At 42.0% G+C, this 14,605-nt stretch overlaps 1 protein-coding gene and 1 pseudogene across 5 annotated transcripts in view; both read left to right on the forward strand.

The window, feature by feature from the left end:
* Positions 1–14,605, forward strand: part of LOC111551668 (RNA binding protein fox-1 homolog 1) — a 1,700,664-nt gene that overhangs the window by 170,920 nt on the left and 1,515,139 nt on the right. The window lies entirely within an intron of this gene.
* Positions 10,679–11,969, forward strand: LOC111551670 (annotated as a pseudogene). The gene has a single exon (XR_002734428.2). The product of XR_002734428.2 is annotated as a glyceraldehyde-3-phosphate dehydrogenase pseudogene (transcript).

Consider the following 14,605-nt stretch of genomic DNA (forward strand, 5'->3'; position numbering starts at 1 on the left):
TTATTTATTTATTTATTTATTTATTTATTTATTTATTTATTTATTTATTTTTAGTAGAGACAGGGTTTCACCATATTGGCCAGGATGATGTTGATCTGTTGACCTGTGATCTGCCTGCCTTGGCCTTGCAAAGTGCTGGGATTACAGGCGTAAGCCACCACCCCCGGTCTACTACAGGAATTTAAGCTTGAGCATTCAGAAAATGGAAGTGCTAGTTCTAAGATGGATTGCAAGAGAAGCAGCTGTTCAGGGAGGGAGAGAGGGAAAGAGAGAAGAAGGAAGAGGAATTGCAAGTTTACATTTGGGTGAATTCGGCATGAGGTGCCCATTGGATTTCCAAGGACAGATGTCAAGGAGACAGCTCTGTGCGTCTGTAGAACAAGGAATAGGTTTGATATGGAGATACAGATTTAGGACTTTCCTTCTTATGGATGGCATTCAACACCTTTAGACAGGACCAACTCACACCCTTCACCATGTGCACAGGCTATAATATATTCATCATTTAAAAAAATTATCCTGTGACTCTACTTCCTCTCCATCTGTCACTCTCTTTCTCTGATTTCCTTTACAAAACTCTGAAATAAAACTTGTCTATATTTGCTATAATTTTTTTCTCCTTCCATTCTCTCTTGAATTTGTTCCAACAAGGCTTCCCTCCTGCCCACCCTCGAGGTGATCTTATCCTGTTTCAAGGCGTTCAATACCGACAATAAGCTGATTATCTCCATTTTACAATGAAGAAACCGAAGTTCAGAGAGGTTAAGGCCACTTGAGTATTCAGTAGCAGAACTCAAACCAGAGCCTTGCTTTCCTTTCCTATCCCCAGCCTGTCCCTTTTCACTGCATCCTTGTTCACGATGAAATCGTGTTCGCAAACAAGGGCTTGGAAGGTGATCAGCGTGGGTTTAAGCACCGATGTACACAGAGCATTTAAAAAATTCCTCATAGCCAAATAGAATATAATATTTCACCCCTTTTTACATTTGTGGGTCTAAATTGTTAATGTCTATTTTCTTATAAGAAATAAAACTTGGAGAAAGACTGTGGACTTGTTCCTTGAAACACTGTAATTTCATGTAAATCATTAAATTTTTTAAAACTTTGTGATCATGACATGGTTGACAAGCGTGAGAGTAGGAAACAGGAGGAGAGTCAGATTTTCTTTCCTTGACATCCTAAAGAAGAAGGAAGACAGGAACCTTTCAGAGCATGGCGACAGTGTGTGTTACCCTCCTTAGAGCTAAGGACAGGCAGACCCACATCTTCCTTCTCACGTAAATAGCTGTGACTTGAAGTCAATCTTGTACCGCTGTGGCATTATTATTTCTCTATTCTTGTTGGATGTGTGTTTCTTGCAATTGAAGTAGGAGGGTTGTCCAGAGGACTTGAAAAAGATTTTTTCCCGACATGATTATGTCTTTATATGCATTCATTTTTTGCTGAGATCTGTAAACTCAACAGGACAATGCCAAAAAAAAAAAAAAAAAAAAAAAAAAAAAATCAAATGTGGTGAAGTGCTTTTTTTAACTCCTGGGTTCATCATCGTCAGTCTAAAACTCACTCATTTATAGATCGATTCATTAAGAAAAATACAACTGATGACTCTAGGTTAGAGTGTGGTTTCAGGGGATGATTTTTCTGTGCAAGGGAATTTGGAGTGAGTTGGAGGAAGGAGAGGATATGAATTGGCAAAGATAAATGGAGGCTCTTCTGCATATGGTGAATGTTCCATGCAGAGGTGTGAGCACAAGAATGAATACATTGTTCATAAGGGTCTGTAAAGATACTTGCTTGGTTAGAGAGTAGACTGCAGAAACAGATAACTAAGAATGGAGATGGATATAGTGAGGAGAGGGGCGGGGAGGAGTGTGAGGTCAGGGAAAAGAACTGGACACTGCCTCTAGCCTCACGTTGAAAGTAGAGATACGGAGAGTATGGCTTGATGTGGACCATGCCATAGGATGTATTGGATGGATTATGGGTTAGCGTGAGGAAAGACTGAAGTCAGGAAACAAGATGGAAGCTCCATGGCAATGGGCATGTCTGGAGATGATGTTGACCTTGCCTCTAGGAGGGAAGCAGTGAACATGGCAACGTTGGTGCTAATGGGGAGTGTAAGGGAGATGGAAGAAGAGGTCAGTCTTCCACGTGGGCAGTTTTGGGCATAGCAGAATATGCAGAGAATGTAGGGTTGTACTGGTGAACAAAGGCCCCCGAGTTGGGAGAAGTCTAATCTTCACTCAATACTCTCATGGTTCAGGATCCTCACAAGTCATTGGGTGTTTTTGAAGCTCCATTGATCTCTTTATTTGGGTATGTTCATCTGTGTATCTAGTCAGTGATACTGTTGAACTGTAATGATTTGATATCCATTTGGCATGTTTTTGAGCATCAGTTATCATGGACCAGTAGAGGGGATGCAACAGTATATCAGAGAGACAGCTTTATCATAGATTTACAGTTAGATAGTTATTGTCACGCTTCGTCCTATCATACAAAGCCCTGATGCTTTTATGGGGGAAACAGGAACCCATTGGATGACTTATATCAGGTCATGGAAAGCATTCTGCATTCTAGGGAAGTGAGTTGGGATGAGAATAGGTGTTTTCTTGGAGAGATGTTTTAGTCTAAGCCATGAGAGGAGAAAAGAGTAGAGGGGTGGTACTTTAACGTAAGGTGATAATAGCATACACAACACCCCTAGATGTGATCAGGCTGAGAAACTGGAGGAAGGGTCAGGGCAGAGATAACAGGAATAAAAGATTGGGAAGTTAGGCAGGAGTCAGGCAGCTCAGCATTTTCTAAGCTTTTCTAATGATGGGGAATTTAAGAATTACTGTAACCAAAAATAACTGGCTCTCACAAGTATTGCATAAGGTGTCTCTGGAAAACAGATTGGAGAAGACCTAGCTGGAACCAAGGGTATCTGTTAGGAGATTTTCATATTAATCCAGGCTGGAGATCAGGATACAGGTGGTTCTAGTGTGAACGGAGCAAGTAGGTAGGGTGAAGTAAAATGTAGAAGGAAAAGTGTACCTTACTTAGTAACTGCTTGGATATGATGGCAGAGCAAAATGTAGAGAGTGGGAGATGGAGGGGCAGGCTAGCGTAACGTTAACAAACGTTTGCCAGACACCAAGCAGAGTCAGCTTTCCTGTCCGGCTCTGATATGAATGTGACCAGTGTTAACTGTTAGGCACATGTGTTAACCTTAGAATGTTACAAGTGTTAACTGTTTTGCACATGTGCATGCATATGTGTGTATGTGTGTACATGATTATGTGTGTGTATTCTCAACTATTCTTATTTTGCCATACAAATATTTTAACACACATATGCGGTGTGTATGTACATGTGTGTACACTCATCCCTCAGTATCCATGGAGGTTCCTCACTAGTACCAAAATTCTGGCTCGGTGAAATCCACGTATTTGTAAGTTTTGCATCCCATGAAAACTGTATCTTCCATGTATGCTCAGTTGGGAAAAGGAAAATCCACGTATAAGTAAGCCTGTTCAGTTCAAACTGGTGTGGTCCAAGGGTCAAGAGTTTACGTCTGCCCACACATTAACAAGTGGCTATTTCAAGGAGGCAGACTGGGTGATTTATTTTCATGCTTCCTTCAATTTTTTCTAAGTTTTCACCATGAGAAAAAAAATTTTTTTCTCCAAAAGACCAAGAAACAATTAGAGGTTTGAGAGGAAATTTATCTGCTGTTATTGATTTTATTTTAGCCAAAAAATAAAAATAAAAAGGCTAAACATAAAATACAGTGTTTGTAAACCTGGCTGGCAACCCTTCTCTGATGTTATTGTCGATTTCAGACAAAGCAAAGAGGTGTATGATACCAGAAACCTTCAACTGTGAGGAAAACAAAAAACAATATATTTTGTTTCCACTTATATTTTCTGCTAACTCCTTGTTTCCCAGCTACCAGAGAGCTGTCAACTTCAGGAATTAAATTAGAAAGTATAAAACTGTGAATGAAGAAATCTTGGAAGTGATGAGACCACACTGAAAGAAGTGGAGGGAAAAATGGAACATAGTACATGAGCACCTGTGTCAGTGTCATTTTTAAATGCAAATCAAAATGTGCCAAACCTTCCTACCACTGCTACTTTAAAGCACATACAGTTCATTTTTAGCCAGGTGTATCACTTTTGCATTGGCAAAAATAGTGGACTAAAAGACCAAGACCAATTTGTTTTCTTTTATTAAGAGATCTGTAATAAGAGAGGTTGAAAGGAATTTTGGAGCCCCAAATGAGATCCCAAGTGCAATACAAGACGAAGCTAGTCAATTCTGAAATATTTGAACACGTTTATGTATCTAACCCACTATGAACCTTGGCACCGATGCTAAGTCTTCCATGTTCTATGTGGTTTCAGATGACCTGTGAAAACTACCTGTGCCATTCTAAACCACCAAATGGTTCCATTTTCCATCTGTTGTCATGCAATTGTTTTGCTTACCAGCAGCTGTCAGATGGATATTACAATGCATGCTTTCATAGCAAATGTTACAACATCAAGCATAACAGGCATTGAGGATGAAGCTGATGGCACAGGGAGATACACAGAGCTTACCAAGGGACTGGAAAGGCGGCCCTGGAGTCCGCATCAGGACACTGTGTGCCATTCCTGGAGTGCATTCAAAAGTCTAGTGTGTGCTGGTTCACAGGTGTCTCTTTTTGCCAGCTCATCATAAACTCCTCAGCTGTTAATGCAGAGTTGCTTGCTGCAGCAGTGACAGAGAACTGTTGGGTTGCCAGGGCTAATTGCTGTTTAGCTCTTTCAGAAGGGTTAAGTGCATTGGTTAGCTTGCTAAAGGTTTGGGAGATAGCTTAGGTGCAGGAGCACTCAAACCACAGGGACGTGGCTGTCCCACCTGCTCTCACTGTTGAGGGCATTTTAACTCATCACCTGATGCTACTGGAAGTAGCTACAAGGGCAACTGGTGGTTGCATTTATTTGGAGGCTTAATTCACCTGTTGTCTCTCTCCAGTTGTGGTTGAGGTTAGAAAACTCTCATTCCTAGAATTCAGACATTCCACTAAACAAGTGATATATATATATATATATTTAAAAATCCAGAGATATTTTCTCCCATTATGTGGGTTGTCTCTTCACTTGGTTGAGCATATCTTTTGCTGTGTAGAAGCTTTTTAACTTGATGTGATCCTAGTTGTCAATGTTTGCTTTGGTTGCCTGTGCTTGAGGGGTATTGCTCAAGAAAATCTTTGCCCAGACCAATGTCCTGGAGATTTTCCCCAATGTTGTCTTGTAGTAGTTTCATAGTTTGAGGTCTTAGATTTAAATTTTAGTGAAAGAGATAAACATTTTGTGAACTTACCTGTGTTTGTACATGTATGAATTCGGGTGTGCAGTTTTATCATTTTTTGCTCTATGTAGAATACTATCGTGGTTAGTACCCTCAAACCGAAGTAGTATTTGTAAAAGTCCTTAGTGCATACTCCTGTGTTTCACATTCTGTAGATGTTCAGTAAGTATTTAAATCAATGAATGAATGAAAGGCAGTTATTTGAATGAGTCCATTTTGGTTTCATGTCTTGAGTGAAAACCAAGGGACATTGGTACAAAGTTATTATACCCAAACCAACACTAAGGAGTAATGTTAGGATGTGTCCTATAGGCGTTGTTTTGTATATAGCATCAACAGAATTGTGTAGTGTTAGGTGTGTAGCATCTGTAGTCCTATTGCCTATGTTTGAATCCTGGCTTTATGCAACAGACTGGGCAACCTGGAATGGAGTGAACTGCTTAATTTTCTAATCCTGTGTTGATTATTTCAGAAAATTGGGATAACAAGAGGACTCACTCCATAGGATTGTTGTGAAGCTGAAATGAGAAAAATCGACTTAAATCTTTCAGTGCTGCCTGTGACATACAAGCCCTTGATACATCATCGATGATACTATTATTATTTGCCTAACATTTTGCTTTTGGGGAACACACACCCACCAGTTGCCCCTCTCAGAGACGCCACTTGACTTAGTCGCTGTTGGTTCCACCCTTAAAATTATTGGACCACGTGTTATAAGGCATATTGCAGCAAAATATGGTGCTCAGAATATCATGGCTTTTATATTTTATCTCGCTGGCACAGAATTCTAAAAGGTTTAAAGCTTAAATTAGAGCCCACATTTAAACCGAGTCGGGAGAAACGCACCATATGCCTCTCCATCTTGTGTGTGGTGTGACTGTAAGTGAGAGTGAATGACAACACGCCGGGGGCTCCAGCCAAAACTTGAGGCCGGCAGTCTAAATCCAGATCGGGCAGCCTCCCAGCCTCTCCCCATTCTGACTGCTTGTGCATTTGACCTTGACAGCCATGGTCTGTGTGGTTCCTCTTTGCTTTCTGTCATTAATCAGTCCTGAAGCATCTTCTAAACAGACAGCTTGGTTGGATTGAATAATGTGTCTTTTTTTTTCTTCATCTGATACAGGCATGAGTTAAACTAGAGTCACCTCCGTTGGTGAACTTGGCTATTGGGCTGGGCAGTATTTTCAAGCAGAGCTTTACCTGAAAAATATTCTATAAAAGAGTTCTGAATGTTGTCCTCTCATTGTCATAGTGCCTGTGATGATGATAACCCACCCTTGCAAGTTTTCTTGTATAGCAGAAATTGTTGCCAGAGGAAGGGGAGGGATGACATGTCCTTTCACTGGCAAATGAAGCCAGATTTTAACTTTGAGTCACTCTTGAGAATTTAGGGGGTGGGCACATGGTACTGTGCAACAGGAAGTGATACTTATCATGATAAGTGATGTTTACCATGCCCCACTTTACAATTGCCATGTATTTCAAATGTTATGAGTATACCACTGAATGCATTCTTTATTGGAGAGAAAAGAAGTTAGCAGTGTAGAGAGAAATATATAGTTGCTAGAATTGAGAAAGGGTAAGAAAACAAAAGGAATCTGTAATTTTTTTGCATGGCCCAAAAGGCAATTTCTATTGCCTTTTATGGTGATTTGGAGTTTTTAAGATGTTTTGACTTATTTAACCAGCTGGAAACTCATGGCAGAGAGAATGTTTATGACTTACTGGAATTCTTATAGGAGTTTATGACAGAGCTTTCCTTGGAATTCAGGTATCAAGACTTGATTTTCAGAATTTTGCACTAGCTTTCCTAATAGAAACCTCATGATTTGGAGAGGGGAGAATCATCTCTTTGCAATTATGTCACTGCTAAGCTGACATAGTAACAAAGAGATTAGTGTCAGCCTTGGAATTCCGTAAATATGTCTTGAGACAAATTGGTGTGGGACTACATCTAGTACATTGAGGAAGAAGGTCGTGGAATTAGAACATTTCTGTTACTTCTAGGCATATTTTTCAGGACTAAGGAATTCAGCATGAGCTGCATCCGCCTTCTGCTTCCTCCTGCTCTCTCCCCCATATCAATTACTATTAATTCTGTTTTCTTCCTCATTGCAATTTAGTTTGGAAGATGTCAGTGCTATTTAATACAGCAAAATCTCCCCAGCACACCCCTCGGGACCAGTCCATTGGTGTTGGGAGGGCATTCTACCCTATTATCTGTAGGGTGGCTGTGCTTGTTCTCATGCCACATCAAATTGGTATTGGTAGCTCGCTAATGAGTAGGTGGAGATGGGCTTGGCATTTTGTCTTCTGGAGGAACAGCAGATAAGATGAGTAATGTCATTCGTAGTTCTAGTTTTGTCTCTTCTTACTGTCTTTATTTGAGCCCCTCCACCTCCCTCATTTCTCCTTCCTTCCCTCTCCATTTTCCCCTTCCTCCCTCCCAACCCCATGCACACATGCATAGCTCATACACAGTTTTAGCTCTCTCTTAACTGACAGCTTTAATAAGGATGGTCACTGAACATCTTCTTATAATTTATAAGAGAAACTGGTATGCGAACTGCAGAGATACAGTAGTGGAGATCCAGGTTTATATCTTGATTCTACCATGTAACTCTCAACATGTGCTCCAGACCCTCTGTGTCTGTTTGGGTATCTATAAATCAGGAATGATAATTATACTGACCTCATAAGGTTGTTGGGATGAGTCAGTAAGATTATGCATGTAAAGTGCTTAGCACAGGTTCTCATGCACTAAAAGATTTCCGTAAACATTGTTTATTATCATTAATAAAAAGCGTCTTTATTTGGATCCATCTCATAAGATGCGACACCAAAGCTAATATTTCATAACAGACAAGCACTCTTTGAGTGATATATTATATCTAAATTCAATTAAATGTCCCAACTCAGTGTGTTGGAACTGGTAGACTGAAAAAGTCCCATTCATCTGATGGCTGTAAAATAATGAGAATGTTTATCTTCTTTTCATGAAGAAATGTATAATTAAAGCAATTTGTGACGTACCTCCTTAAGATTCATCTCTGACTCTGTAATACGTTTAGTGATTTCAATGCAAATGAATCCTTTGGTGAGGCAATGTGTTCATCCTATCTCCTTATCTGTTCTTGGAAAACCTCATCCAAGGCTCTGGTGAGTCTTGCGGCAGATTGAAAATCCCCTTGCTGGCAACAGCTGATTAGACTGCGGAGAGACATGCATGGGGCTGGCCCATCAAGTTATCTCCTTCTGGGAGTTAAGAAATTTCACATAGCCCCAGTGTCCATATTCTTTATATGTATATATATATATTTCAGTGAGAAGGGTAGTAAGAAATGAACTCTAGGAAGACAAGAGTTGGACACACATTATCATTTACTGGCTAAGTGACCTAGAGCAAGTCATGTAACCTTGGGGACCTCAGTAATGGCAAAGCAAAGATGTTAATAGGAGCTACATTTATTTATTTATTTATTTATTTATTTATTTATTTATTTATTTATTTATTTATTTTTTGAGACAGAGTCTCGCTCTGTCGCTCAGGCTGGAGTGCAGTGGCCGGATCTCAGCTCACTGCAAGCTCCGCCTCCCGGGTTTACGCCATTCTCCTGCCTCAGCCTCCCGAGTAGCTGGGACTACAGGCGCCCGCCACCTCGCCCGGCTAGTTTTTTTGTATATTTTAGTAGAGACGGGGTTTCACTGTGTTAGCCAGGATGGTCTCGATCTCCTGACCTCGTGATCCGCCCGTCTCGGCCTCCCAAAGTGCTGGGATTACAGGCTTGAGCCACCGCGCCCGGCCTAGGAGCTACTTTTAAAAAATAAAGAATAAACACAATAAAACAGGTGAAGCATTCAGTGACTTGGGCAACAGTGAGTGTGCGGTAAATGCTGAACGTTTTGAATTGTCTTCAGCCTTCATTTTTCAGCCTGATTTTTACCTTGATTCTCACATTGAAACTGGCCATTTCTTTGGGTATTTCGGGTCTTTTCTTCTTTTACCCTCTCCACTGGGTTTGTCGCTGCACATCCCTCCTTCCTTTTGAAAGCTCTGTCCTCCCTTGATTCTCCTGGTAAACGTCCTGCATTTCTGCCTCGTTCTTTGGCTTTTTGCATTGCCTCATCTTCCCGTGTTCACACCTAGGTGAAGTTGCTCTCCAAGGTTCTGACCTCCGCCTCTTGGTTTTCCATTGTGTTTTCTCATGGGTGACCTAATTCACACAACATGCCTCTAAGCTGATGAAGCCTAGAATCTCATTCCTATATAATAACTGCCTCTTGGATGTATCTTCCTGGAATTCACACATTCTAAGTGGAATTCCACATCTGGTCATCATTTCATACTGTTCCTTCCCTCATCCTCTCTCAGTTGATGGCCCTCAGGTCCTCAGTTTAGAAACCTGTTCAGGCTCTGTAGCTCCCCCACGCCAACCTCAGGTCCTGCATTACCTCCTGAAGAGCCACAGGATCCAGCATTTTGCTTATTCTCATTGTTCTTTGTGACCAGTTCACCTCTCACCCAGGCTGCTGCAACTACCTTCTAATTGGCATTTCTTCTCTTTCCCCTTCAAATCCCTCATGCTTGAAAATAAAAATTTGGTCATGCCCTTCCCCTGTTTAAGTGTTTTCAGGATTATGACCAAGCTTGGTAGCATGACTTGTTCCTCCCTGCTCTCCGGAACGCTCCTTGTTTCTCCTTTTCAAGAACAGCCTGTCTACAGTTCAGTGCACATAATGAGCCTGTACTCATTCCTCTGTCTTTATGTATGCTGCTCCCTAGACCCACCCCATTCCCTTCTACTATCTTGGCCTGAAAATGTCTACTTATCTTCTAACTCTCGATTCAGAGGCAGCCTTCCTCCAGGCATTCTTTCCCTGAATGCCACTGGCTCTTTGCCTCATTTTCTGGGTTAGGGTTCCTTTCATTCACGGGCACTCCAAATACTCTATCCCTACACATCCAGCTTGATGCATAATTGGAAATAGTGTTTATCTGTCCATTTTCAACTTTACATTATGTGTACCTTCCCCTGAGGGCAGGAGCTTTATGTTTGTTTATCTTTATCCTTAGTGATTAATATGGTATGTCATGTGTACTAGGTGCTTAGTATCTGAGTGACTGCTAGAATGAATGAATGAGTAGATATGAATAATTTTCAAGATTTGTAGGAAACCAACCCTATTTAACTTATTCTGTGAAGACTGAATCATTTAGTTCATTTTTTTTTTTTTTTTAATTCCTGAAGCCTCTATTACTCTAGGCCAGTTTTTCCTTGCCCCCAAATCTTTCAGATATGGAATCAGAGACACATAAGATATTAGGGTTCGGCTCTCTGCTCCTCCTGTTCGAGAGTCAGTCGTATCTTCTTTTGCATCGCCAGCGCATCCCTGAGACACCATGGGGAAGGTGAAGGTCAGAGTCAACGGATTTGGTCGTATTGGGCGCCTGGTCACCAGGGCTGCTTTTAACTCTGGTAAAGTGGATATTGTTGCCATCAATGACCCCTTCATTGACCTCAACTACATGGTTTACATGTTCCAGTATGATTCCACCCATGGCAAGTTCCATGGCACCGTGAAGGCTGAGAACGGGAAGCTTGTCATCAACGGAAGCCCCATCACCATCTTCCAGGAGCGAGATCCCTCCAAAATCAAGTGGGGCGATGCTGGCGCTGAGTACGTCGTGGAGTCCACTGGCGTCTTCACCACCACGGAGAAGGCTGGGGCTCATTTGCAGGGGGGAGCCAAAAGAGTCATCACCTCTGCCCCCTCTGCTGACGCCCCCACGTTCGTCATGGGTGTGAACCATGAGAAGTACGACAACAGCCTCAAGATCGTCAGCAACCCCTCCTGCACCACCAACTGCTTAGCACCCCTGGCCAAGGTCATCCATGACAACTTTGGTATCGTGGAAAGACTCATGACCACAGTCCACGCCATCACTGCCACCCAGATGACTGTGGATGGCCCCTCCGGGAAACTGTGGCGTGATGCCCACGGTGCTCTCCAGAACATCATCCCTGCCTCTACTGGCGCTGCCAAGGCTGTGGGCAAGGTCATCCCTGAGCTGAATGGGAAGCTCACTGGCGTGGCCTTCACCACGCCACTGAGTGGCGTCACCACTCAGGTCCAGTGGTGGACCTGACCTGCCATCTGGAAAAACCTGCCAAATATGATGACATCAAGAAGGTGGTGAAGCAGGCGTCGGAGGGCCCCCTCAAGGGCATCCTTGGTTACACTGAGCACCAGGTGGTCTCCTCCGACTTCAACAGCGACACCCACTCTTCCACCTTTGACGCTGGGGCTGGCATTGCCCTCAACGACCACCTTGTCAAGCTCATTTCCTGGTATGACAATGAATTTGGCTACAGCAACAGGGTGGTGGACCTCATGGCCCACATGGCCTCCAAGGAGTAAGACCCCTGGACCACCAGCCCCAGCGAGAGCACAAGACGAAGAGAGAGGCCCTCACTGCTGGGGAGTCCCTGCCACACTCAGTCCCCCGCCACTGAATCTCCCCTCACAGTTTCCATGTAGACCCCTTGAAGAGGGGAGGGCCTAGGGAGCCCCACCTTGTCGTGTACCATCAATAAAATCCCCTGTGCTCAAAAAAAAAAAAAGATATTAGGGTTCACAGTTTTGCAAAATGGTAATGTAAAACACCCAGGAGCACACAGATGGCTTAAGAAAGGTATTAATCATATGACATATTTTCCTTTATAAAATGCCTTCTTATCTGCCACCTTTTTATCCCCATTAGAGGTGTTATTTGATCTTGGCGACATTGAGAGTCCACCATCTTGCCTTGTAAGCCATTCTTATTATAGCATCTATGCTGTGCCTCAATTTTAACTCTTGACTTTTGTTGCTCCCACCGCACATTCCTTAAAAGTCAATCTGGAGTTTATGCATCTTTTCATGTTCTGGACTGAGAACAATTTATGGCCTTTAGTACATGCTCATTTAGTTTGTAGAATGGGCTGGGTGCAGTACCTCATGCCTGTAATCCCAGCACTTTGAGAGGCTGAAGAGGGCCCATCACCTGAGGTCGGGAATTTGAGACCAGCCTGAGCAACATGGAGAAACCCCATCTCTACTAAAAATACAAAACATTAGCTGGGCCTGGTGGCACATGCCTATAGTCCCAGCTACTTAGGAGGCTGAGGCAGGAGAATCACTTGAACCCAGGAGGCAGAGGTTGCAGTGAGCTGAGATCGCACTCTTGCGCTCCAGCCTGGGAAACAAGGGAGAAACTCTGTCTCAAAAAAAAAAAAAAAAAAAAAAAAAAAAAAAAGTTTGTAGAATGGATATGTGCTCTCTCTGAGGTCATGGGGTGGGCAGAGAGGCCAGAGTATGCTTATTTGAAGTCATGGAAGCAGTGGCCATTTAAGAGCCTTCAAAGGGCCAGAGTGAGTTTATGTGATTTAGAAATCATGATCCTAACACATCTCCAGAAAGAGATAAACCGCCTTGAGAAGAAGCAGAGCCATGCTGGGAAATAGATTGGGTGGAATTTAAATAGAAGTCTGGATTTGAAATCAGAATCATAAAGACTAGGAGTAATTGTAATATTCATAATAAAAATAAATCCTTTGAGAACCATCAGTTACCATGCACTGTGTGCTTACTATGGGCCTGGTACTGGGTCAAGTGTTTTGTATACATTCTCACTTAGTGCTTCAAATAGTTCTCTAAGTTTGGCATCATTGTCCCCCTTTTCAGATGCAGAAGCTGAGGCTCCAAAGAGTTAATTCAGCCATTTAAGGTAACAAACCTACAAGGAGTTTGAATTCAGGATTCCAAAGCTCGTGCTTTTTTACCCCTGCACCGTAGGAAGTTGTGTGCACGTATCTGCATCTGTCAATTTACTATATATGTTATTTTGAGCTAGTGACCTAATAGGGCTTCAGTTTCATCATCTATAAAATTGACAGGATAGCATTATCTTTCAGATTTTTTGTGGGTAATTTAAATGATTTGCAGAAAATGTTTAACACATTGCATGGGATCCAGTAGACAATAAATCTGGACTTTTATTAACAATAAATAATTAGCTTCCCATTCTAAAATATTTCAATGTGGATGCATGGCTGTGACGTTAAAAGCCAAATCCACCCCCAAATGTGAATTATTGCCTAACTTGATCCCTGAAACTGGAAATAGAGAAATAACATGCAATTCCAGCAATATCAACATTATTATTTTCATTTTTTTTCTGATGCTGTCAGCTTGTTATTTGTGCTATTTCTTAGAATAATAGAATTTATTCAGGCAATTTATCCTTAATACAAGTGATATAAATGGGACTATGCAGTGCTTGTATATCATGCTAATAACGTCTGGTTCATCTTTTTTTTTTCTCCCTCTTTACAAATGGAGACATTGATTTCCTACTCCGTCCCATCCTTTATTACATTTTCTGCATCGAGGTCATCTCTGTCCTCTGCCTACACTGGATTCCAATAGCTAAAGTTGTGTAACATCATTCAGTGACATTCTTAAAGCATCTACTATGTGCTTTCTTCAAAAATGTGTGTATTACAGTGGAATAAAAAAGAAGAAAGACAGATATAATTACTGTCCTCAGCTATGTGTTAAATCCATTAGTTAAAAATGTACACCTAGCCAGTGATTTAAGGACAAATAGAAGGCTTTATATTGGGAGGTTCTGAAATAGTGTTGGTTAAATGCATGCATGTCAGAGGCTGTGGATACTATGCATAGGTCTTGTTTCTTCTTCCTCTGCACCCTCCCTCTCGTGGCCCCCAAGCATCTCTTCGTGGCTCCCTAAACTGAGATTTCTAGTCCCAGTGTTATTTTTTGTTTGTTTGTTTCTTTTTTTTTTTTCTGAGCTTGAGACTCATATTTTATCATACATATCTCCCACTGACCCCTGGACACCCTTCATTCATTGTATCTCAAACTGAAATCAATACCCCTCCACCCTGTCCCCCAGTCTGCACGTTGGTGAATCACATGTGCATTCAGCTTACCCATGCTGGGGACCTGCAGGCCAACACTGGGTTACTAGTTCTATCATCCCTGCTCCACCTGAGCACAGTTAATGGTCAGTTCTCATCAACTAACTTCTCTAGTATTTCTTGAACTCAACCTGGTCCTTCTATTTCCTGCAAAGGCCAAGTGTTTTATCTGGTAAAACCAGATAATTGGAACAACAGAGGACCAGGATCACCTGTTTTTGGTTCAGAATGAGTACCTTCCCTCCCCTCCCCCACCTTCCCTCCCCTCCCCTCCC

Source organism: Piliocolobus tephrosceles, chromosome 17 (assembly GCF_002776525.5).
Source record: "Piliocolobus tephrosceles isolate RC106 chromosome 17, ASM277652v3, whole genome shotgun sequence".
Taxonomy (NCBI): domain Eukaryota; kingdom Metazoa; phylum Chordata; class Mammalia; order Primates; family Cercopithecidae; genus Piliocolobus; species Piliocolobus tephrosceles.